We start from the raw sequence: 26597 nt of genomic DNA, 5'->3' as shown, positions 1-26597 counted from the left end.
TGCCCTGCAAACGTTGCACCTCATTTTATCCATCCCCAGTCACTTCCTACTGCTACCCCAAGCCCTCCTTTCTCCAAGGACTATGTTTAGGGCCATGGGGTAAAGCTGAAGTTCAACAGGTATGCAGATAGAAAGTCACCAAGAGCAGGGAAAAGGACAGAAATGCAGGGGTGAAGGAGATGGAATGGTTTTAGCCTGACTCACTACCATAGATAGCTGCTAGTTTCACATTGCAAGTTTCTTCTTTCATCTTTGAAAGTGTATTGGGTTTTATTTCCTTGTAGTTTGGCCAACATGCAGCCAAACTGTTGCTTCTGGTCCTACATTTAGAGAGGAAGATCTCTGGCCAGTGTTTGCAAACTGTGGTACTGCCACAGCCCAGGAAGAGGCTTGTTTTGCACCCCTGTAATACAAAAAGCATTCTGCTTCACCAAAGGACAGGGCATCTTCACACCATTTTGTGTTCATGGTACTTTTAGGCCTGGAACTGCAAATGTAATTCTCACCAAAATAAATTATTTGGCTGCTCAAGAATTCAGGCTTCTTTATCTTCACAAAATTTTGAATACTCCACTGTTTCTTGAGCTATCCCAAATTGAATTGGATCTCTACACAATCATACAGATGAGTTAATATGCTTGTCATCCACTCAAATGCAGAGTCACTGAATTCAAACAAAATATTTTATTTGTTAAACCCTGCATGCTTAAATTTTCTTTTCTAGTTTCACATATGACCATCAAAATAGTGGCTGGCATCCAAAACCTGCACATTCAGCACATATTAGAGGCATATCAACATATCCAACTGTAAAAATACAGGTTTCTAAACTGTGAATACATGGAATTTGATCTAAATCATTGACTGATTTCTTTATTCCATTTTGATCATTTTTCTGAAAGCTATCTTTCAGAAAAGTGCTTTAAGTATCCCTGCTTAACAACATCTCCCTCTTCTGAATGTGTTAACTGAGGATGTTTTCTCTTTGTTTCCCCTTCGTTATTTAATTTACATTCAACCAGATGTCCAAGACATCCTTTTAGGTTCTTATGAGAAAGTCTAGTACGCAAGTGAAACAAACAGGGAATAAAAGCAGGCTAAAAACCTACAAAGCTCCTAAACTTCTGTCTGTAGTTGACTGACAGAGGTGCAAATTTACACAATGTAAGTTCAAACCTGCAGCTCATGCCACGCTTCTGCAAAATGTAAATTACAGTTGCTGTAGTGCTCAAATGCAGCAGTTTATTGCAGAAACAAATGAATACTAACAAAGTCAACAAGAGTCTTGATTCCAGTCTCTAAGCACCATTCCTGTACCACATAACATGTCATCATCCATAAGTAAATGGGTTAATCAATTTAATGAGGATTCAGACAAATCGGCTGCCTAATGAGCACTCAAACTGATGTGGCAAGGGTTATGCTCCAGTGCTGACAAAATCAGTTTGATGAAACTGTGACAAAAGCAGCAAAGCTCTGTTCCTTCAGCACATTTCCCTGCATCTTATTAACATGAAATTAAAACCGCTATTTGCAAACTGCATAAGGAGACCATTAATTGTGGAAGTCATGTAAACATATGCTTTATCTACTCCTCTCTCCAGCAAACCTGTGTATATTGTTGGAATTCAGGACAGTAATTATTCAGTTCTTTTTGAAAACAGCAATCAGATAGAGTTGTTTAAAGTAATTTGGATGGAATATGCCAAGAGAATTTCCAGAGACACTACATTGCATGATTTTGCATTTTATTAACATGACATTTTGCTATAAATATAAAATTAAACAAACAAAATAAATCAAAATACGATGCAGCTTCACAAACAGTTCAGAAAATTAACACTAGAATCTCTCCAAAAGCAAATAGAAAAAAATCTGGCTCCAGTTTTTAGATGAATGATAATGCTTGTATGATGATTTCCAAACTCCATAATGCTAAGAAGCAACAACTACAGGCCAAAGAAAGAAATCAACCTAACTAGTATTTTAATTACTTTATCAAAATCCTTTAATCAGCATAACTAGTTATGTCTAGGTCCAAGTGCAGGGCCCAAGGACTGGAACACTAGACCTGAAAATACTTAAAAATGAAAAATCTGAAAGGTGAAAAAAACAAAAAACTATGATTTTAAAAAAGCAAAAATTAACTCTTACTTTTCAAGTATTGTCTGTCCAGAACATGTTCTCCAGAGAAGAAAAAACATCTCTGTACCATGTTGCTTAAATGCAAGAGATAATAGACATAAAAGAAAATTTTTTACATGTAATAGGCATCATTAAAGCAGTTTTTAAACAGCACTGGTGCACCTGCAGCCACAGACATCATATAGCCCTTCATTAAGATTACAGGAATGAAGTTCTGGATGCTATCACACACAGAGTAAAAATTCAATATTTACACAGTAATGCCTTTCCTTTCTCAAGGGGGAGTGTCATACTGGTAATATCTAATTATTATCCTGTGAGCATTACAAGGAGCAGATTGGGAAGTGGTAGAAGACACAACTTCTGCCCAGAAACATGGGATGGAGCAGCTTTAACATTTCAGCAGTAAGTTTGAAGAAACAAGTGACTTCTACATAAGGACACAGTTTGAGATATCAATGAGCTTGTATTCTCTGGAGTAAGAATCCTTGGCTTTTGGGTCTATGTTTGAAAAGCAATCCACAGAGAATGTATAAATGATGTTGCATCCAATATATACAGAAGGATGTCAAACTGCCAAAAGAGTAATTAGGATCATTCCCAAAATGACAAATACATATGTGTATTTTTTTACAAAACCCACAAAAACATTACATTAAAACAGCAGTACAAATCAGTGGCAGTTGACAATACTATATATATATACACATCTTACTCTATTTTAACACCAGACATTTTCTCCCCAAAGGACACTGCTCTTGATAACAAGGTTATTTATCTCTGAAAGGGCTGAACACCCCACTTTCATGATTCTTGTCACAACACACTCCATTTAAGTTTCCAACAGATTTAAAGGATCTCAATTAAATCCTAATCCAGCAGTTTACAGGTGGAGTTTATGGCTCTGGCTCCACAGCAGGTGGCAGCCATGAGAATGGCATGGCCTGCTCTGAACTTTTTGGTCCTGCTGCCTTCTTTCTCCTGCCATTAATGTTCCTATGGGCCCAGAGGTAGCTGGCTCAGGGAATGGCCCTTGCAAAAATCCATGTAAGAAAAGATCATTTCCTGTTAGGTCTGTTCCCTAACTTGACTCCTCAGGTAGATCACAGAATGCCTTGGGTTGGAGAGCACCTTTATGGACATGGCAGTCAGTGCCACGCTCTAGCTGACAAAGTGGTGATCAGTCAAAGGCTGCATTTGGTGATCTTGGAGGTTCTTTCCAGCCTGAAAGATCTCCAGGGATGGGCACCCACAACTTCCCTGGACAACCTGTTCAAGTGTCTCACTATCATCTGAGTAAAGTTTTTCCTAGCATCTGATCTATAGCTTTCCTCTTATCATTTAAAATTGGTCCTCGTTCTCTCATTCTCCCTCCTTCTTTAAGCCCCCTTTAGGTGCAGGAAGGCTGCTCTAAAGTCTCCCTGGAACACTCTCTTCTCCAGGCTGAACAGCCCCAAATCTCAGCCTGTTTTCCTCCTCCTCTCTGATCACTGTCACAGCCCTCCTCTGGACCTGCTCCCAAAGATTCACATCCTTCCTGGGCTGAGGACTCCAGACCTGGAACAGGACTCCAGGTGGGGTCTCACAAGGGCAGAGCAGACAGGGTGATTCTCTCTCAACCTGCTGGTCACAACTTTTTTAATGCAGCCCAGGATGTTGTAAAAAAGGAATAAAGAGCCCCAAGTTGATTCCTTCTGTGTCAGATCCCACTGGCATTAATGGGGTGGTGGAACCCTCTTGTCAGTTTCAGGAACCACTGTGTGCATTTGTGCCTCTGAAAATATCTTGTCATTGCCACTGCACTGTATACAAGAAACAACTCAGACGGTTAGTTCTGCCTCATAATAATTTCCAAGAATCATCCAACAGCAAAGATTATATGTCTCTGGGATAAAAAACACCCCAAATAAGACAAATTCTAATATATTAAAATTTGTACTCCAACATAGCTGTGTTCTTTAGTGACAAAAAGAATATAAATGGCAAATCCAAGTGCCTCTGCAATGTCTTTCACAAAATGCTTACATCTACTGAAGTAGGTAACTTCTCTCATACTAAAAGCAGAGACTATCTATGACTTCATTCTAAGACCATTCTTAGGTCCAAAGCTACATTTTTTAACTACAAATTTCATGTCAGTTTTCCACCTGCAGCAAATGGATATGACTGTAATTAGCTGAAAAGTTACAAATATTGCCAAAATCCTAGTCACTAAAATATTTTGGTTACTTGTCCCAGTAGACAGATTTTGTGAATGCAGTTAACTCTAATTAATCTTCAACATACTTAACTATTAGAGAAAAAGCACAAAATAAAAAAGAGAGATGTTTTACACATGATGCTTGGAAAAACTTTTGTCTCATGACAAAACCAATTGAGACTGTTGGCTTGATTCCACAATAAAAGGAAGTATTCAAAACCAAAAGCACCAAAATCATGCAAGTGCTTAATTTAAAAAAAAGTTACCTTCCTTCTGCTTAAAGGATATACTCTTAATGACATGGGTTTACTTCTCCCAATTAAGGGCTCTCAGTGAAAGATCTGTGAAGGCTCCTGCTTTATATACAATTAACAATCAAACTGTAACACAAATTACATGTCAGCCTTATCAGAGTTTACACATTGAACTCCTGTATCTGTTGCCAGCAGGCAGCCCTCTCTATCTGGGGAATATCACCATGAATTTGTTCAGTGTGTCAGCATAAAATCACCCCAAAAGGTGGTTTGCCATCCCTTCTGTGTCAGAAGCACATGGAGCTCCATCAGACCATTTAATCCATGCAGCCCCTGAGCAGATTTTGTACCCACTGCCACAGGCCAAGGCAGTCTGTCTTTTCCAGGATTCATCTCAGAGCAAACTTCCATGCTGTACCGTTCCCACAAAGGGAGCAAACACCTCTGTCTTTCTCATCTCTCCCTGTATTTAAGGATAATAATACATTATTCTTAGCAAAATACTCAATTGCAGACCTGCTTTAGCTATCCAAGGCTATCTTAATGAGAGTTGCTAATTGCATTTTTCAAAAATTGCTCTCCAGCACACTAAAGCTCATTCCCTCCTGTGACCAGAGCAAAATTGAAATAAGTATGGAAAGGATGGTTATGAGATAACACAATGAGATCACTGCTATCAAAGTTCACTTCAGGGTTGGGGGCATATCTAACATGTAAGAGATTTATTCATATCATCAGAAGAAGTGGATATAATTAAAGTAATTAGATATTTCTTACAAAGTAATGGGAAAACACTTCCTAAGCCATGCTATGCACAGCTCAGAACTTTATGGTTTTCTTTTTAGAGCGATGACCTTGAATTTAAATAAGCATCAAGAATAATCTTCCCTTTTCCCAATTCCTTCCATGCCTGGAATGCTATTTAATTTTTCCTCTTTTTTCATACTTACACACTTTTTTACTTTACATTTGAGTGTATTACATTCCTCTTACCAAAATACTTACAGAGACAAAATCACAGTTAGTATTAAAGCATTAAAAATTAATTACTTGATTTCCTCATTTGTTCTAATTTTTGAAGTATAAGCACAGTCAGCCTCTTTTTCAATATGAAGAATTTGAATGCAATACTATATTCTGCAAATCTTCCTTAATCTTTAATGCATTTTGAGTAAGATAAGTGACTATCCTTGGGTTTTTGTTTGCCTTCTAAGAGGAGGATAAATAAGAGTCCTTAGCATTTTATTACATATTTTATAAATGTCCTTGCATTTTGCACATATTCACATAAAATATATTCTTATGTTTCTCTCTGTAGAAACACACACTAATGAACATATAGGTTATATATTATCTTACTATATACTAATTCACAAACATTTCAAATTTAAATTGAGGTACTCATCTGACCAATTTTCATGAATATTCAATCAACTGGAGCCTCTATGTTGCTTTTAGCTTCTTTATGTACAACAAACAGTATTCAAATGGTGAACAATCGCAATGTTTAGTATCATATTTAAAACCACCATTCAAACCTTTTCTTAATGCTATTATCAGTTTTTCTTTTGCAACAATTTTGTGTATAAAAATAAAAGCACTGGATTTTTATTGGTGCTGCCCTCTTTGTTTTGTTCCACTCTGCAAAGCCCTTTTGGGACACTAAGCCAGCATTTACCATAATACGGATTAAACTCTCTTTGTCCCATTGCACAGTGTTTGTTAGCAGGTTAGTCTTTTTACATTCTTCACAGCCTGCCTGCAGCTTACCCTTTAGGCCTCACAAAATACTTCTGTGGATTTACAAAAATGCCAGAGTGGTCTTGGGGTTAATTGGAAGAAAAGTGAAGCCTTTAACGCATTGACTCATTAAACATTTAGCCCACTACAATCCACTATGGTAGGCAAAGAAAAAGGCTCTGTAGAGACCTTGGCAATAATAAGGTAGCAAAGTAGCTGAAAATAATGACTACTCGTTGTTCTACAAAATGGAGAAGGCTTAATTTATCCACCCCCCCCTTCCAAAAAAGAGGGGAAAAAAGGGAGAAAGGTTTGATGGCACAAAGCGGCATTCCTTGTTCAACCACCTAACTGAGTTTTCTGGAAAAAGAGCGTGGTCTCACCAGTTTGCTGACCACTGGCACTGCTTAATGTGGTTAGAGGACATGCAAAGGATACAGTTCAAAGTGTAATTTTGAGACATTTTCACCTTCTTAACTCTACAGTAAAACCATTTGTTTGGGAACTAACCTGAAAGGTGAGATGACAGGCAAGGCAGTGAATAGAAACCAAGACTTTTATGTCAAGACTGTTTTATAATCAGACTTTATTACACATCAAATAACATTTTAATACTGTATTTTCTGGTTTACATAACAGTTTTGAGGTTTGTTTTTAACCTTGACCATTTCACTCAAAAAACTTCTCAAGGCAGTTTGTTGTCACAGGGATACTTAAACAGCAGTTCTCCTAAAAACCTAATTGAAATGTGCTGTACAAACTTCGATACTTAACTACTTTCCTAATACAACAGATTAACTTTGTCATCAACTCCTTGCTTTCCTGCATTTCTCCTCAGCTCCCCCCAAAGAAAACACTACAAAAGTCTCCTACTCTGGGGACTTAAAGTAAAGGATTAGGTGGCATTTGTGCAAGATGCAGATAACAAAAGCAAGAGTGAAGAAAATTGAAGAGACAGGCAAACTCCAGCAACAAAATGGTTAAAGAATCTGAATCATTGTTCTGCGCATTTTGTGAGTCTGCTATATTGTGAACAGCGCAAACATCAGACAAGTTAAGATTACTGACCATTATCTCCTTAATTTTCTCCGCTTTCCTTCACATTCCCTCTTGCTATCAACGCACTATTTTTCCAAAGCTGCACTTCTACTAAGAAGTAAACTTTCCCTAATCCGTCTATTATTGAGCCTTTAATTGGATTGGAAGCAGGGTGGTGTATAAAATAGCCCCTATTCACTCAAAAGGACTGTAGTTTTAGGGACTTAAAGGAGAAAGGTATTGTGAAAGAAAATCCACAGGGAATCAAGGATTAAAAGGTGGCTCTACTGAACTCATCAGCTCCACGACACATAATGAATTGTTTCCTTAAACAGGTAACTTTCTAAATAAATACACACTGCCTTGAGATATAACTCATCTAACAGAAAGCAAAGTGAAAAGAAAAATTGGTTTAGGAGGAAAAAAAGCAGCACATGAAGCTGTTCCTCCTCTAGTACTTTCCCTCTAATAAATATCCTTTTATACTGTCCCAGAGATAGCTGAATGCACAGGACAGAGTAGAACAGTGAAATACACATTAAAGGGCAAAAATAGTCTTCATGCTAATTCCTCCACTATGTGTATAAACTGAAACTTCTCCAAGTTAGTCAATATTTACAACCACCAGGAAATAATTAATTTTTAAGTTTTTATCCCTCTTAAAGCCACATGAAGATATAAAGTACATGTAAAGCAAGTTTTTCTATGGAACTTACATCCTTACACAAGTAATGTAATGAGATATCAGTACAGAGTAAATGCTGCCACTCGAGTGGCTTTACTCAGAAATGGAAAAACTTTATCCTCATTATGATGGTTGGCAAGAGACAAATCCTTAATACACAAATGTGGAAGAGACAGATGCCTAAAGAACCTTTGTGGAAGATGCAACAGATAGCAAAACTTCTTCAACAGAGGTAATAGGAAAGGGACATCTTAACTCCTGCAGAATTTCTATTTGCCCTGTGATGGAAATAAAGTACCTAAAGCTTAACAGCAAGGTACTTATCCCTCTGAAAAAAAGTCAGCTCCAAAAGTCAGTCAGAAAAGTTAGAACAGATGAAATTGAGGTGCAAACTCCTTTTGAGTGACATTAATGAACACCTGTTTTTAAATATCCACAAAGCAAATACAGTGCTGAGTAGAGGAGTGTAAATAGATACCCAACCTCTTCATGCCCACGGTAACCCACGCTAAATTATTACCTGTGAATGAAGACAATGGGAATACCCAAGGTGCCAACATTTCCTAAGTCTAAATATGGACTGAAGAAGGCATAGGACAGCCTCTGGGCTGAGACAGCAAAGTCTCTTGCCATTGAAGCTCATACAATGAATCTGGGTATCACTCTTATTCACCAGGCTTCATACCAAAGACAGCCTGGGGGACAGTCCAATGTTTGCCTCCTACCTAGAATGAAGTACAGTACCCTGTGGGAAATCATCTTTGCTTTCAACCTGTGTATTTATACCAAAGGAACCATCTGATAGCAAACTGAGCCGTTGTTCCAGCAGCTCACATGCTCTTTAGCCACACTGTCATTCACATATGCTGTCAGAAAACACTGACTTGGTCCCTGCTGTATAACATCCACACTGCACCAGCGATCCAGCTGGAAAGGATTCATGCCCATGTCCACTGAATCCAGCTATCAAACTTCCTCAAGAATCCTGGGGCTCCAAATGTGCTTCCCACCACTTTACTGCATGCCAAAAATTCGTCTTGGTTACCCCAGGTCACTGGAAGGCATTTCTTCAATCTGCAGGTTTCCTTCTATGGATCCAGCTGACTTGTTGGAGATGATCTCCTGACATATGTATATGTTGCAATGATTCCTTTTTTTGCATTTCCTGTGCCTCAAGCCACAGTCAACTGAGAGACTGCATCCATGAGAGAGAATCTTTCTGACTTAATCTCTGTGCAAGAAGGATCTTCTATTTTATTTCTTAACCTCTACCTTTCTATAAATGCACTTAAGTGCATTTTCCATTCTGAAAATTGTGAAGAAATGTTTTCATTTCTGTTTTATCCTAGCCTGGATTGAGTTAAGGATGATTTCAAGATAATAGGATACATCAAGGCATGGCTCTCCCAGGAGCATAATAAATCTGTAAACTAGGGTACTAGGGCACATTAGTGCATGCCTCAATTCTCCTCCATGTTCCTCAGAGTATCCAAAGGGTGACAGAACACGTGTCCAAAAAGCTGCAGGGGTTGAAAGCTTGTGTCAGAGGGGTCAAAGGAAGAAGAACAATCTTTTAATAACTCAGAAGGACCAAGAGGAATGCAGCAAAACGGCAGAGCATTTTGCTATCATCCAAACATGAAAGATCCTCATTGTCATTTGTAACACGAGCCAATTAAAAAAAAAAAAAAAATTATATCAAAAGTCTCATGTCTATGAAATGCCTGAGGGGAAGATGGCTTTACCATTTCAGGTGAAAAACCTGTACCACTTCCTACAGTCCAGAGGATGCACAGGAGAGCTTGTGAAAAGCAGGCTGAGAGCATCACTTCCACAGCTATTGAAGCAAACACAAATCCAGGCTGCTGCAGTCTCACATTCCCTGCCACCCCACAAATACCAGGGAATGATAGACAGAAAACTATTTCAGGGAGCTCAAGCAGCTGAAAACTGGCTCTGTTAGGGTGGGGGGATTCTTTTTTCAAGTGGAACAGCCACTCTGTGTGCACTGCAGAGCTCAAACAACGTCAGAGCAGGGTCACAGCAGCTCATACCAAACTTGCTCCATGCTACCTGAGAGAGCATGTAGCTGTACACTGAATTTTACTACCCTCAGACATAATCAGTCACACAAAATAGGGTATTCCAAACAACTTAGTATGTCCCAATCATTTCTTCCTCTCCTGGTATAGCAACTTTCCCTTCTAACAGGAACATGGCAAAACAAATACATTTTCTTTAAATTTCTGAAGGTTGCAGTAAGAACCAAAAAAACCCCAATATTCTATAAAAAAAAAGCTGTAAAAGATCTCCCACTACTGAGGCTATTTAGATTAAATACTCACAATAATAATTAGAGAAATAACTGCTAATGCTACACATTGAGAAACTAATTATATAACCACATATCTACATGAGTGAGTTCAGTGATAACAAAGCATGTCAAAGTGTAGAATTTTCACACATTCCAAAATCATTTCTTGAATTGTTCTGTGCACCTCTCCATGAGGAATGCTTTTATTGCCTCATGCAATTGAAAACTGCATAGCAAAGTACACATACCTTTTTAAATGGCATAAGAACCTGATATTTAATTCTGAAGAGTATAAAAGCATAAAGAGCATTTTAAAAATTCTTTAAACAGCTCTTAAGGCATTGAGAATACCTGTTTTGTACTGCTGACTAATATTTTAACCACTGCAAGGTGGAAGTGCAAGCTTAAGGAGCATGGAAGGTTACACATGGTACATTAACTGTATTTTTCTGTGCAACCTACAGTGCACCCACACAAATAAAAAATGCTGCCTTGGTGACATAATCACTGCCCTTTCAACAGCATTAGGCAAGTAAGTTCCATGGAGGCAGCTTTCCTACTGGAGTCAATCACAGCTGCAGCAACTTCCTGCCATTCCCTAGAGACCAAAAAGAGATTTTCCTAGGTATTATAATGAAGGAAAACACAAGCAGTTTACCAAAAAATTATCAAATCAGTCCTCTATGTGGAAAATGACCTGTCTCAAGTTTCTGTGGCTCATCCTAACTCACACAGTTAGTGTAACAATCCAGTCTTTTTGCCTAGGAAATGCTGCTGGATCCAGAAGAAATGGAATGATGTAGCCAAAAATTGCCAAGATATGCCACACAAAGACAATCACTATTCCTTCAGGAAAGTGTCCAGGTTCTCCAGTAAGGTGTTTCAGACTATTCTAAACTGGAGAACTGACTGCTTTAAAAGAGAATTAAAAGCTCATCCTATGATCCAGAATGTGCCTTATGTGAGCACACACAAAGTTCCTGTGTCTGGACAATGACAAAAGACATGTCCATGGCTCAACCTCTGTATGCATAAATAAGCATTTATGGATTTTATTAAAATTGAGGCTAGAATTTCTGCTCCCAGCAGAAATTTACAGGAGTAAATTCCTTGGAAATACTTGTCAGATTTGGATAAATGTTTGAGATCCACCCTTGCATTTTTTCACTAGCCTACCTTCCTTCTGCAGCGAGGCATAAATTTTCTTTTAAATATACTGCACAGTAGTAAACACTGCTCGTGAATATAAGATTTATAGCACATTAATAAAATCATATAGGCTCACAGGCCTTAAATATATGAGGCACACAATTTAAGTTTTCATGACTACCTCAAAAGAGACCTAGAGTTGCCATGCAGCATGTTTAAATCTACAGAGTATTTACACCTACACATCTTTCACCCCTTACCTATCTCTAATTATTTATTTTCTCCAGCACAGGACAAACTTCTGAAAGATTAACACTGTACACCAGGTGTGATATGTACTTTATTAGTTCAGGATTCTTGAAAAAAGCAAAGCAACATCTACAAGCAACAGAGAACACAAGATCTTAGCATCTGTTTCACATGAAAGAGAAATAAAAAAATTTAAGGTTCAACATGATGCTTTAAAATAATGATAGCTAGGAGGCAGAACAACTAAAATATCTAGAATCCAGACTCCACCAAACAACAGAAAATATCTGCAAGTAGCTCGGCAGGTGCCATGAAAACCAAATACCTTTGACAATCTGAAATTAAATTTACATATATATATATATATATATATATATATATATATATAATTTATTTTTTTATTTACTTATATGTATTTTTATATATATATATTTATATATACACATATATCTCCATTCACTGATGGAATTTTTTTAGCAAATTTTTGTATATGAACGCAAGTAGAAATTACTCATGACAAATATTACTGGTTATTTCATTAATCAAACCCAACACTGTGGGAAGGAAAGGTTGCAAATCCACTCTCAAAAGGAACAAAAAGTTTATATTTTCAAACAAAATGAGCATTTTGCTTCAAAAAATGCCTTGGTTTTGACTGCTTAGTTACATTTTGGAGGCTAGTGATTATTGCTTTCTATTACCACCCCCTGCAAAAGTGATAGGTGATGCACCTGGATACAAGGAAAATCTTAGACAAAGTCAACACAATCACACCTTCACCAACTTTTCCCCCACCTTCCTCAAGCATAAGACTAATCAGAGATATTTTTGGGATGGATAAGGTAAGTAGGGCAAGCTGGTCAGACCTACTCTGTTTTGTAATAGTCATTACAAAAGCCAGCAGAAGTTAAAGCAGCCGTACAGCTGCTCTCACCTGCACTGAATTCTAAGTTACTTACACTGAAAGGTAATTTCCTATTTCAATCTGTCTCCCAAATCAGAAGACTGATTTATACCTACAGTCATAAGCAAGCCAACTCTATCATTCAAGCCAAAGGGAAAAATCAGGAACAGTTCTAATTCTGGAATCCCAAGCACAGCCCCTCTCACATAAAAAGATGGCTCCCAAAATATAACAACATACAAGATGTCTTACATGTGTACACAAATACACACAGCAACAGGAAGATAACATTGAGATCCTGTACCCCTCGATTTTCATTTGCATCATTTATACAAGTTCCAAGTAGCTACAACTTTATTGTATTGTATGTATTTATTTATGTGCTATTTTACACACAAGCACCAGTAATGAGTTCAGATCTATAAAAGATAACAAAGGGATAGCAACAGATGCCCCAAATACACAAAAAGCTGATCCATGCCATCATAACTTTATAGGAATTTTACCAGTGATTTCATAACAAAATGACAGAGCTGTACAGTCCTAAAACTCACAATCTGAAAGTAGTAACTTCATCTTAATACATATGAAAATTTCTTCCAAATATTGCCACAACATACACACACACACACACATATATATAATCAGTATGTATTTAAATCCATTACTTTAAAATAATAACTCTTTGGAAGAATGAGAGCTAATTTTGTACATTTGTACATAATCTAAAAAATTCAGTCCTAACTTCACTGGCACAAGCCTGATAAAAACATGAAAGTGATCATAATGCAACTTTCTGTGCAGTAGAATTAGATAATGTACATAATGCATTGCATGCTATTGATTCTGAAATGACATTGTGGAAGAGACTCATACTTAAGTGTGCCACAGTCTCCAAAAGATCTTACCCTTAATTATTTATCAGAGCCAAAATGCAGTCATTTTTAGAATTTACTTATCAGCATTCTTTATCTTAACATTATACTCTGAACTATATACAGTATTTTCACATTTGCAATATTTGATGCAATATGCTTTGCTGCAAGAGATAAAAGAAAAGGATTCTGATTCTTTGTAGACCCCTTGAAGTATCTCTGTACACTTTTAAAATAGAAATAACAGAAGTGTTAAAGTATTTGAGATTTCTAGTGTGAATGGGTAAAACATTGGTGAACAGCACAACAGTCCAAAGTACACTTTTTGTGAAATAATGCTTTAATTTTGTACTAAATGGTTTAAGGGGTGGATAAGTGGGTGGAAGGAGGTTTCTTACTTTAACATTCATTCATTTGCAACTAATTTTTGAAATATTTTTTTCTTTGTAGCCTTCTGAAGGGGTTCAGTCAAAAGGCTAAACTGATTGTAATGGATCACTAATATCTGTAACATATTGATAATTTTATTCCCAAATCCTTCAAACATTCACTGATACACAACTGCTTCCAGACTGGGCCTAAAAAAATTAGCACAAAATTACATCCAGTAAAGTATTTTTTGTGCTCTGTTCTTATCATACAATTAAATTCAGAAGTCTCCGTAGAATCTGCATTTTGGTATGCAGAATTTGGGCATTTTTTTCTTTTTTTACAGCTACACACAATGTCTTCATAAAAATAAAAATAAATTTAAAATTACTACTCTGCTGGTCTATACTTTGTCAAAACTTACTGAAGCTCCATTGTATGTTGCTTCTGTGACTTAACCTTCTTATTACAAGAAATTGTCTTTCAGGTTCTACACCTGTCTTCTCACACTTAAAAATTATGGCTGGCTTAAAAGGCACTGTGCTTCAAAATTCAAATTAAAGTATCAAGTCTCAAGCAAATTTGTTAAAACCCCAAATTACCACAGTAAACCTGAATAGATACAAACCTATACGCATCTTTGGCTTTTGCTGTACTCAGCATATTACAATGTAACATGTGCTTCCAATGACTCACATTAGCAAGATGACAGAATAACTCTGAAGTGTATTTGGAGTATATGTGCCATCCTCACAGAGGGTTTTATTCAGGCATATTTGACATGGCAAATTTTAATTCTTCATGCCCACTTTAAAACCCAACAAACAAAACTCAAAGACTTTATTTACTAATGCCGTTTATTCCTGAACTGCTTGAAAATAACTTGACAAAGCTGACACTCCAAACAAAGACCACACTTCCTGTTCTTACAGGGATTCTGGAACACCATCAGTGTTTTGTTCAGCTTGCATAAGTCACAACTGATTGGCCACAGTCCCTGTGGGCATGCCATTTCATCCAGACTGGACGGTTCATTAGTCATAATTACTATAACTGTACGGCAGAGACTGCAGCTTTATCTCATCATACATCTTTGATAAAGCTGCTTCTATTTCTGCTTCATCAGCATGTGAAGTTACATTATTGGAGCTTTCGTTTTCCAATCTGTGATTAACATCGGTTGTTCTGCTTATAAAACGCGCACCAAAATTCGAGATAACGCACAAAGTAAGGCCAAGGCGTGACCACTGTTTGAACTTTTAGAAATCCTGCAGCAGCTCTTGCTGCAGAGGAAAAAGAGACTCTGGAACGACAGAGTCGCAAAGAAAATTTAACCGACGAAGGACCAACAATTTGTGAGAGAATGAAATAAGGCTTCAGTTTCTAACGTGAACAGTGACACAGAAAAATCTCTGTTTGGCACAAAGGTTAGAGGCAGGAAATCTCTGACAACTGCTGGGTCAATCAGCATTTTTCAGGTAGTGGTTCTGCAGTTGCAGAAAACTTAAGTCTGCAACATAAAGAACCAGGGTGAGCACTGACAGCCACCGTGCTGCACTCCAGTTAGCAAACAGATGCTAGAACACTTAAACCTAATAAGGACTGTGAATGCAATCTTTAGCAAAATGCATGTAGAAGCCTCCCATTAAGGCATTTCCTTGTTGAGATGCTTGTTGCTGATTTTTCCATCTTACTGTGTGGTAACAGGGAGCACAAAGGCTGGTGGCACCATCTGAATGTGCATGGTGTAGCCATGATGGGCCACATAAACAGCCATAATCGACAGCTACACGCAGGCACTGAGGCTGCAAAAATCCCAGAGTAATTAGTGTTGTCTGAATGCAATGGCATCTGTTTTCTCATGGTCCTCTAGACTTGTCAGGCCAATAAGATGTATATGAAAAAATATGACAAGCATTGCAAATGCCCTTCTCAAAGGTCTCACTTTGGGAAAAGCTGAAGGAATGACACATGCCACCTCTTTTTTTGCCAATATACCTAAAAGCCTGAAGATTTGAAAAAGGTCTTTTGACTCATTTTACATTTGACTATAGAAGGTTTATTCAGAACAGAGAGCTGTGCTTAGGTAAGAATACATTGCAGCAGCTTTTGTTCTTTTAGAAAAGCAAGCTTTGTTAACAGAAGAGGAGAAAATGTGACTGTTTATTTCTGACCAGCATGCTTACACATCTGTGTCATCATCCTTTCTAACTAAAGCAGAAGACACCATGCAGACCACAAAAGTGTATGTCTATATATATATTTTAATATTATTACTACTATTAATTTTTTTGCTTAAAGAGTGCAACAAGAACAGTTCCATAGCCATGCCTTCTGACATTGCAAAAACACTGTACCCCTTTCATCTGAAGAGCTAAGCTTTTGGTTTAGGATTCACAGCCTTTTTCCTTAATATGCCTATTCCCCCTCTCTTTTTCTGGACTGTGGCATGTTTGAGCATGCGTTTTCTCCAAGAAAGACATTAGTCATCATTAACAGAAGCCCTGACACCAAGTCTAAGTGCCTCTCCACAATGACCAAGTGGCAATCATCTTTCTCTTACCCTGTCACTGCTGATTAGGGGGTTCTTTCATGAAAATTTAATTTGTCGCCTTTCTACAGCTCCTCTTTACATTTCTGCAATAACACAGCATGCTAGCAACACTAAAAATACAGTAAAGGAGGCTGGACCTGTTTATAAGAAAAGGTAAGATTCAGAATGCATGGCTGTACTTTTTACCTTGTTTAACAAAAAAAAAAAAAAAAAAAAAAAAAGGGGATTCAAACCTGGCACACTTCTGATCCAATTAAATGAAATTTTTTTCTTCTGGAAGACAACTAGCCAGCCCCTCTTCCAAAGCTTTGTCTAACAGGGGCAAATAGGTAAATGTAATAGCTAAACAAATTTTTACAACTAATTAATTTCATAAATGCTCCAAATATACAGGTACTCAGGTTTTGAGCTTATATAAATATTTATTAAAAGATTTCATAATCCAGTGATAAATTTCAACCTCACTTCTTGAGTCTGTGTCAACATTGCCCTTGCAGCTAGAGTCACAAAGAAAACAGCTTTAGCTGCTGCAGGCAGATGAAAGTTTCAGTCACAGATGATACTTTGCAGCATTCAACACACACGGTCTCAGATTCCTGCTCTGTGTAACATTACAAACATTGTTGAACAAGATACCATAGCAATGAGTTATTTTAAGGAAGTTTTTCAAAACATTTACTCTTCTGCTTTATTTCAATTTGTCTAAAGATTTTTTTAATTATAAGCATATGCTATTTTGTTAACATCTGTGCATAGCATAAAACCTGACTGAATTCCAACTTCTGAAAAAATGCAGATAACTTACATCCCTCAAATAAAGTAACAATATCAGAAAACTTCATGAAATTCAGATTACGATGCATGAGTTCATTTAACTGATTTTCCATACAGGTATACTTTAAAAAATAAAATAAAAAAAAAGAAACAAACCACCACTTATTGCAATTTTTATGTTCTCCCAATATCTTTCAGAATTTAATTAAGTGTAAAGCTAAAATCTGGATCTACCTCTATTAAATTCAGAAACCACAGCTAGTAAAATCCAAGTCATAAAAACTTTATTCAGCTTCCTAAAATATTGGTCCTCCACTACTGACCCAAAACAGCACTGGTAGTCAGAACAGAAACTGTATTGCTAACACTTTGGATTTATAAGAAACCTCCAATATCTTTAAATAGTCTCCATATATGAAATTTAAGAAGAGGAAACTAGGAATTAAAAGCGGATTTTGAATGGCAGACTGTGATTGTTGTACTGCTATGGCAGTATAACCTTGATTAAATGCAGAGCAATACTAAAGTAAAAACAAAGTCCTGCCATGGTAACCTAAATTAACTACTGAGCCAGATCATGCTGATACAGAAGGCTGGTGCTTTAAGCTATTTCACTCGAACTGGAGAAAACCTTTGCCTTTCTAGAGGCACAAAATAAAGTCAACCTTGCGTGGCCGCACCGCTCCCATTGCGCCGTTCCCCGCCCGACGAGCCCGGAACGCGGGCCAGGTCCTTGCTCTGCAGCCATGTCAAGTTCAAGTACGGGAAGTTTAGCTCTTTGACTCCCCCCTCCCCAGCTCCAAGTCACTTGTCAGTAAAAGGTTGGGCGATTTATTGACCAGTGCAGGACGCCTACTGTCAGTGCTGAAGGAAATATGAGCGGGGGCTGTCGCTACTCTTCTGGAGCTCATTGATAATGACATACCTGCCTCTGTCACCCATTACCCATACTACAAACTACTTAGACCTAACTGAAAAATCAATAGCCTACTTGCACCGGTTCCTGTGGCTGCCTCCTTTGATTGTCAGCTCCTGTCTAGGGTCAGCACTTACATGAAAGGGGCTGTGACTGCCTGATGCTTTCAGGACAACCTAACGATATGAAACTAGCCAACAGAACAGTAAATTCTGTCCCCCTGCCCTCCTCATCAATTAGGCTTTGACTAGGCTTGCCTGTAGAAACCTGACCTTTTAAGTTTAGGTGAATATGGAACTAGCTGAACACGCCATTGCCCTCAGCACTGAGCCAGGAAATCCACTGACAGGTTAAACAAAACAGAAGGTTGTAACTGTCATAATTTGCATTGCACTTTCACGCCAACAAGGGTGTTATCAGTGGGGGCAAGCCCTGGAACACACAACGCAAGCACCCTAAGTCACTCTCCTCATAAATTTTCAAGTGAAGGGAGATAAAACATAAATTCACAAATGACCGCACATTTCAAGCCCCACTTTCTTTCAAGTTCGCACACTGGAAGCCCCCAAAGTACACAAACAATTCCCCTTTGGAGGCGTGCTGGCATGCAGATGCCAGTCAGAATGAACCTCCAGGACAGATGATGGATGGGGAAAAGCCACCTGCCTGCGCCTCTAAAGGACTCCTGTATTAGGTTTATTCTCTGTTGAGTATTTATATGCACCAATACGAAACATTAATGGAAAATACACAGGCACACACCTGTATTTCAGAGCAGCAGGTAGCCATAAATTATTTAAAAATCCCCAGAGAGCCCTAACTGGCACTTCTGAGTAGTATCCACTTGTACATCCTGCATCTTGGAAGTCCATTAGCAACTTCTAAATATCCCTGTGACTACAACTAAATGATAAATGTTACGTTTTAATGCATGTGCCTTCTTCCAAAGGATACTGACAACCACAAATCAAAGAACTAAAGCAAGAAATCTCAGATCTAAAGTAAAGGCTGAACTATAATCTGAAGCTTAATATAACAGTTTTGTAAATATATATATAGACTTTTTAAAAAGGTTAATAGATTAATGTCTTGCTCTTCCTTTTTTCCAAAACAAATAAATACTAAAACCAAACAAAAATATTTTCAAAGTCTCTGATTAGTGCTCCTTTCTTATATATTAATTTTCAATCAAAAATTATTTTATGTCCTTTTATGCTCCTGCTTCCATGGGGTGGCCATACACAATATAAGCATTAATGGAACATGCAGACAGCATGAGCGACCCGAAGAATTTACACAATTTGAACACCCAAGCTTCTACACACCATGAAAGGACTGGCTACATCTATGAATTGTAGTTAATACTATTTTTTTTTGAAACTCTGAGAAGGCTAGAAATTTTCATTGGACTTTATTTAATGAATACAGTTAAAAACTATTAATGTAAATATACAAGCTACCCCTAGAAATCCCAGCAAGATTCAGAACTATATTTTAAGTAATGCTTTTTACTCTACAGCTGAACCCTTTTAACTCATGCATCCTTAATATCCTTCTCGCACAAAACCACGCAGTGCCAGACACAAGAATGAGCTCTTGGTAAATAAGGAGAGGAAAAGTGCTGCTGCTTGGTTTTCAGCATTTAAGATTCAGTTCCAAAACTCCAGATACCCTTGTAAGCTTTACTTCTGAATGTTGACTCAATATATGCCAGCTGCTGCATTTAGGTTATTTCAAATGCACTTTTTGAAACTGGAAAAAAGAAAGGAAAACTGCTGAATTACAAAAAGAAAAAAAAACACTTTTCATTAAAGCTTCAGATAATATGTTACACTGCGATATTTTTTACATTTTAACAAATACACAATGTTCTAAAAAAAACACAAAACAGCACAAATGCAGAGAAGACTCCTCGAAAATGAAAGCACAGAACTGCATTAAAGCCCTTCAGATAAACAGAATGGCAGTTAGAATTAATATTGTACTCCAAACAAACTACAGAGCAAACACTAGTTAAAAATGGTAGACCTAATTGAGTCTGGATGGTCCCCTTTACAGACCTAATGCAATGATTAACTATGCATCTGGTAGCATGTCAAGTCCTTTTTGTGTGCCTATCTGATAGTGAAGTGAAAGGGCATGGACAGTGTCCAGTCCCAGCAAGCAAATCATTTGGAAGCAGTCATAGCCATAGATCAAAGATTTTTCACTCTATCCAGAGTCTATTTAAACACACCAACCCAGCCCCTTGTTGCAGACAAAACCAGTTAGAAAATAAGAAAGACTCCTTGGGATACAAAGATAATAAAGGAAGATAGAAGTAGAAAATGAAGAAAAGAAACAGACTGGCAGAACCTTGATTTCCATAGGCCAAGACAGCTGGTTTACATCCTAGTTTTATTTCAGATGGTTAAAGAAAAGGAACAATTTCCATCTCTTAGATCACCAAATATTATTTCAATTAAGCTATGCAGATGGCTTCTATACATTATTTGAGCCAATGCAGTTTCCCCTTTCCAGCAGCAGGAGATGGTACCTTGAACTATTTTGCACACAGGTTTTACCTAATTCATAAGAAAATTAAAAAGAGAGCAGCATATTAACATGGAGAAGTTATTCTGAAATAAGATGCACAGCAAGATATTAAATAGGATTAGCTATGACTTGATTCTCTCATCAGAAGTAGCAACAAAACCCCTGCAATGGTTTGAAAAGTCATAGTTTATGACTTTTATGTCAACATAGTACTATCAAAGGATAAAAATTCAAAACTATGAAGCACAATGCACAGAAAAGTAGATGGTTCTAAGACTACATTTAATTTGAATGAGTGAACAGTTAGAAGACTGTTTAAACATGACTTCTTTTAAATTAACTAAAAATTGCATGCTTTTTCTATCAGACCCAAAGTCAAAATAAAATCATCTTAAAATACAGGAAGGAGAGCGAGAGACTTGATGTATTCTGTGCTGGTCACCAGTGCTATTGAGAAGATTGAGCCCCCTCCATTCCCTCCTCCCACAACACCCTTTCCCCTTTATAAATTGCCATCATAGAAACTCACTGAAAGGTTAAAACCTGTACAGTGGCTGGTGAGGAGCAGAGGATTTCACACTGCTCTGTGTTGTACTCAAGAAAGCACTTTTTTAAGCATAAGCTTATAAATGAGGAGCTTTTGCCTCTGAACCTAGGAACTGACATTTTAAAAGTGCAACTCAGACAATTTTAGGTTAACTTACACATATGCTTTGTCTTGACAAGGCTGCATGAAGATTTTGATCTCTAAAATAGCTGTCTGACCAGCAAAACCACACAAGTTATTGTTTGTTGGCATCATTACGCAAATGCACAAGAGAAATCAACATCTAAGGCAATAAACAGAGCAATCATCTGCAGCTACTGACAAAAAAGCCAAAAGTTTGCAAGTTAATTTTTTTTTTCATTACTGAAACGTTGATTTTACTTAAAACATCTTTGCATTTTTCATACTTTTAAAAGAAGAGCTGATTCAACCTCACAGCATTTTTAAGAACCAGACATTATCTATGTAGCACACCTCATATTTTTTCTCAAGCATATAAGTGTTAATGCATTCAGTTGGAGGTGAAGCTGAGAAAATCCTGGTATGTTACAAGCTCTCCCTTCTTAAAAGTGATGTTATTAATAGTATTAATCAGTTATGATAAATAAATACTAGTCAACACACATGAACTTGGTTATTTCTAATGGATGAAACAGCATGCACCCACCCCAAACTGCATCCAAACAAAAGGCCCACACAAAGTTTTAACAAGAAGATAATTTTACAAAAGCACTAGAATTTTTCTTTTTTAGTACATCTGATTTTCCCTGACTGCATACTTACTAAAGATAAACTTACAAAATAGTATTTAGCATTCAAACCAGTCTACAGCTAAAAGAAGTCATCATTAGTCACCATGAGAAAAGAGAAAACACTACCTTTAATACAAAGTTCAAAGCATTAGAGAAAGTCTCTCAGCAGCAGATTGCTTATGGTTAAACACCAGATTATGAACACATTCACATTTTAAGACTGGAAAGAAGAAATAAGTTACTTAAAGGAGTAGCTGGAAGAAACAAAATCTTGGGGAGACCTAGAAACAAGTATAAATTCTTTAATTGCCATACCACTCAGTCTTCACAGGAAAAAAAAAGGTACAAGATTTATACAACGCTTTAGGCTGATGAGATACATTAATGACATTTGTAAAAATGAAATCATCCTTTCTCCTCCAGTGTGTGCCATCAACTAACTTCATACACACAGACCTTAGAACAGATCAGCAGATACTAAAGCCCAGCCATGACTCCCATCGAATGCAAAAGGAATGTTATCCCTCCAACCCAGCGCAGTGTTAGCTGTAACTATTAACCCGGTTCTGCTGTGGAGAAACACAACGTGCATTACTGAATCATTTCTTTTCAAATCCATACATTCCCTGCAGCAGTTCAAGCTTCATCAGCAGTGCAGGAATGTATGAAAATGACAGGCAAAGGGCACTAGCTCTTTTCCCATACAGTTCTTCTATAAATGGAAGCAGAGTCCTACAAAGCACTTAAAGCTGAGAATGTTTGAAGACTGATCTCCAGGAAAAAAATAACACAATGCTAGGTTCCACAAGCAGATTAATTATTCCGTTTTCTGCAAAACTGTTTCCATTAAATGAAAGGACAAAGAAGAAATCTACTAGAAAATAATGGAACGCTAGCTGGGTCTCATCTGCAAAGCTGCCATGAACAAAGCATATACAAACACATACATATTTCATATGCTATTCTTAAAAATACTTCTCAGCCCTTTTGGGAGCACCTGCTCCTGAATTCACTTTTCTCTCTGCCTCTCAGCAAGGGAGAGAAAAAGGACAGGTTTGACAGAAATCCTTTAATAGCCTTAAGTCACTTTGATTAAACTTTGATTTACCTTAAAATTACACCTCATATCAGTAGCATGTTGTAGAAACTTTAAAATACACCAGTCATGATTAAAAGACTATGAAATATTTAATGTACACCACGTTGATAAGCTGGCTAGGCAATCAAATGAAAGTATGCTGTATCATAACACAGCAAGAAACCTGCATGCTTATTGCTAAAACTCTGAGCTGCATTCCAGCTTTTCTCCTTCGTTGTTTTAGCGGTTAACACAAATAGCGTTCTTTTGAAGAAAAAAAAAAATTAAAAAAAGTCTTAATGGCAGCCCTTCGCTATTACTTTGCCATCCTGAGTTCGAAGAAAACACCGTGGCACATCCTTTGCCTGCGGGGCTGGATTTACACCCGCCCGAGCTCCCTGCAGTACGAGCGGGAGGGGGCAGGAGGAGCCAAGGCAAGAGAAACGCTGCACACCGCGTCCCCTCCCCAGTATCTTTTTACAGAAGCCCTGGCTAACAAAACACTATAGCTCCAGGCAGCGGCATGCTGATGTTGGCACTGCTTAAACCAAACAAACACGATGTTTAACAGTCAAATAAAATGTCCCGCAGCCTCCCTAATGAATTTGTCAAGGACCATCAGATCACCCCCGCCCCTGCCTCATTAACTCAAGTATGATGAGACGGATTATAACGAGAGAATACAGATCAATCGGTCTGAAGACTTCAAGTGGCTTTTAGCCCTGAGAGTTTCCCTCTCTGCGGCACACACACGCACACGGTCTTTTTTAATGGAATACAGTATCTCCTGCTGCTGGAGGGGATGCCACTTCGTTTTATACACCATCAAGGAGCTGCTGATGGACTTCTACACTAACATACATAAAAGCAGAGGTGACAAGGGCTCTTCAATTACAGCCTCCTCGGATCCTGTTGCCCCTTCAATTATTCATCCCGGCGAGAGCAAATTCCGCCACAGATGAAGCTGGTCTTAATGCAGTGCGGCCACAAACGCCCAGACACGGGAGAGAAGGGTTTCACGTGCATTATTTGCTGGAAGTGTTTAAGTTTATTGCTCAAATGATGTTTCTAATTAGCGCTGGGGCAATAAATTAAAGTCAGCTTTTGTTTAGCTGATTTATTATTTACTAGGGCTTCAACCTCAGGCAGGAAAATTGGTAATGAATTGTTTTAAATCTGAACACTGGTAACGCTAACTCATTAGGCACCGTTTCGGGAGGGGGGGGAGGTGGGAAGGGAATCGCCCCCTCCTCCTGCTTTTACCCTGAGAAAAGGAACGCGTGTGCCCCCGCCATTGCCAGGGCCGCCTGATTGTTCCAGCATCTCCTCCGCGCCCAGGACACGGCAACCCCTGGGCTGGAAGCTCTGTGCGGGAAGCGAGACCCCGCGGAGCCCTCCTGCCCTGCCCTGCTCGGAGAGCGGCTGTGCACAGCCCTGGTCGGCGCGGAGGGCGGTGTAAAAGAGACCCCCAGCCCCAAGAAACTCTTCCCTTCGCCGGAGGGCAGCGGGAGGCGAGGCGTGGGACCCCGGCTGCTCCGATGCCCGCTCCCACGGCCGCGGGGCCGGGGCAGCTCCGCAGGCACTCAGCCGCGGAGCCCCGGGGCGGAGAGCCCCGCTCCAGCCCGCGCATCCCCGGGACACGCACAGACCGGGAGAGCAGCGGCGCCAGCGCCCTGGCGAGCCAGCGGCTCTGCCCTCGCGGCAGCTGCCCCCTCTCCGAGCCTTCCCTGGGCTCGTCTCCCTCCCGAAGGCGACACCTGACACCGCCGGGCCAGCCCCCCCATCCCCGGGCGCGGAGTGCCCCGGCGGCGGGCAGGGACGCACGCCGGGAAGCACGCAGGGAAGCACGCCGGGAAGCAGGGAGCCGATGCTCTCCTCGCGGAGGACGGAGCCGCACCGGCGCCGGGCACGTCCATACTTACTTCTTCCAGCGGTACGGTCGGCACCAGACATGTTTCTAATTTAAAGGCACACAGAAAACAGACGGCGGTATTTTCTTTATTAAAATCAGCCAGCTGCAGCGAAAGCAGGAGAGCGCAAGGAGTCGAGCCCAGCCGCTGCGAGCGGGTTACCGGGAGGCTCCGCATGGAGCAGCGCTCCGCACGGGCAAGGTCCTGGTCCCGGTCCCGGTCCGGGACTGCACGCCCGGAGGAGGGCAAAGCAGCTACGCACTCCTGCCCCGATCACCGGAGATGTGGAAACTGCCCTTCCTCCCATCCTACGTGCCCGCAGGAGAAGCAGACCCGGCCGCTCTGCGGCAGCTCCGGGGCTCCCTCCGACCTGACGCTACGCCTTTATGTCCAAACCATTCCCCATTCTTATTAATATAAACTCGCGTAAAATATCGTTTCCTTTCGAATAACTCAATCCCGCGCTTTAGGAGGATGAAAAGAACTTTATGGCACGATATTTATCTAAATTAAGGTGACTGGGGGCAGTAAAACAAGGTGTGCCAGGCTACTCCGGTGACGGTCTCACTTTCACTGCTGCAGCCCGGCATTAAGCGCAATAAGATTTATGCCTGCGGCGAAGCCCCGGGCCGCCTCTCTCCTTTCCGCGCACACACGGGCACTGCCGCCGGGACCCCTGGCAGCGAGCGGAGGGGGCAGCGAGCGGAGGGAGCAGCCACGGCGAAGTTAGGGGGATTTTTTGGTTTTCTCCCCGCAGCCCATCCCGGCTCCGAGCCCCCGGCGCGGAGCGGGCGCGGGGCCGGGCGGGGGGGGCGGCGCGGGCGCGTGCGCGCGCGGCGGGCGCGGCGATTGGCCGCGGCGCTGACAGCTCGGCGGCGATTGGCGGCGCGGCCCCGCCCCGCGCCCGCGCGCGGCCCCATTCATAAACTACGGGGCCCGGCGGCGGCGGCGCGAGAGCAGCGCGGGCGCACGGCGCGGCGGGAGCGGAGCGAGAGGCGCGCACGGACCGGGAGCCGCGGAGCCAGCGCACCTCCGGGGGGCGCGGGGGGAGGAGAAGCCAGCCCGGGCACGGCAGCTACGCCCTCCTCCTCCAACCGGGATAAAACACTGTCTGTGCAAAGAAAACAAACAAACAAACAAACAAAAAAAAAAGCAACAGCTCCTCTCCATCATATAGTCTCTCTCTCTCTCTCACAACAATCTATGTAGAGCTGCGGGACGGGAATGAGAGATCACAGACCGAGTGCACCCGTCTGCGCCTAAAGATAGAGACAGCCACAGAGCCGGGCTCAGCCAACGCCTCCAGCAGGAAAAGGGAAATCAACAACACCCCCTGACAGTGTGAGCGAGCGGCAGCCAAACTCATGCACATCTCTGGCGGTGCCACGGACTGAAAGAGAGAGAGAGAGGCAGACAGACAGACAGACACAGAGTTCACTCTTCCGCTGAGGGCATTGCTCGCATTCTTCTCCTCCTCTCGTACCGTGCGCGGTTTTAAACTTCGCCGCCGACCGGCTTTTCTGCGGGGACCTTTCTGCGAGTCCTGGGGAAGTTTGCTTCTTGTTTTGTTTTTTTGGGTTTTTTTTCCATGAACTATTGAAACGGCATT

The 26597-nt window shown here is 40.1% G+C and overlaps 1 protein-coding gene across 1 annotated transcript in view; it reads right to left on the bottom strand.

Moving 5' to 3' along the window:
* Window positions 1–26597, bottom strand: part of LRBA (LPS responsive beige-like anchor protein) — a 357700-nt gene that overhangs the window by 132674 nt on the left and 198429 nt on the right.

Source organism: Oenanthe melanoleuca, chromosome 4 (assembly GCF_029582105.1).
Source record: "Oenanthe melanoleuca isolate GR-GAL-2019-014 chromosome 4, OMel1.0, whole genome shotgun sequence".
NCBI classification, from domain to species: domain Eukaryota; kingdom Metazoa; phylum Chordata; class Aves; order Passeriformes; family Muscicapidae; genus Oenanthe; species Oenanthe melanoleuca.
This window is presented reverse-complemented; position numbering and strand designations above follow the sequence as displayed.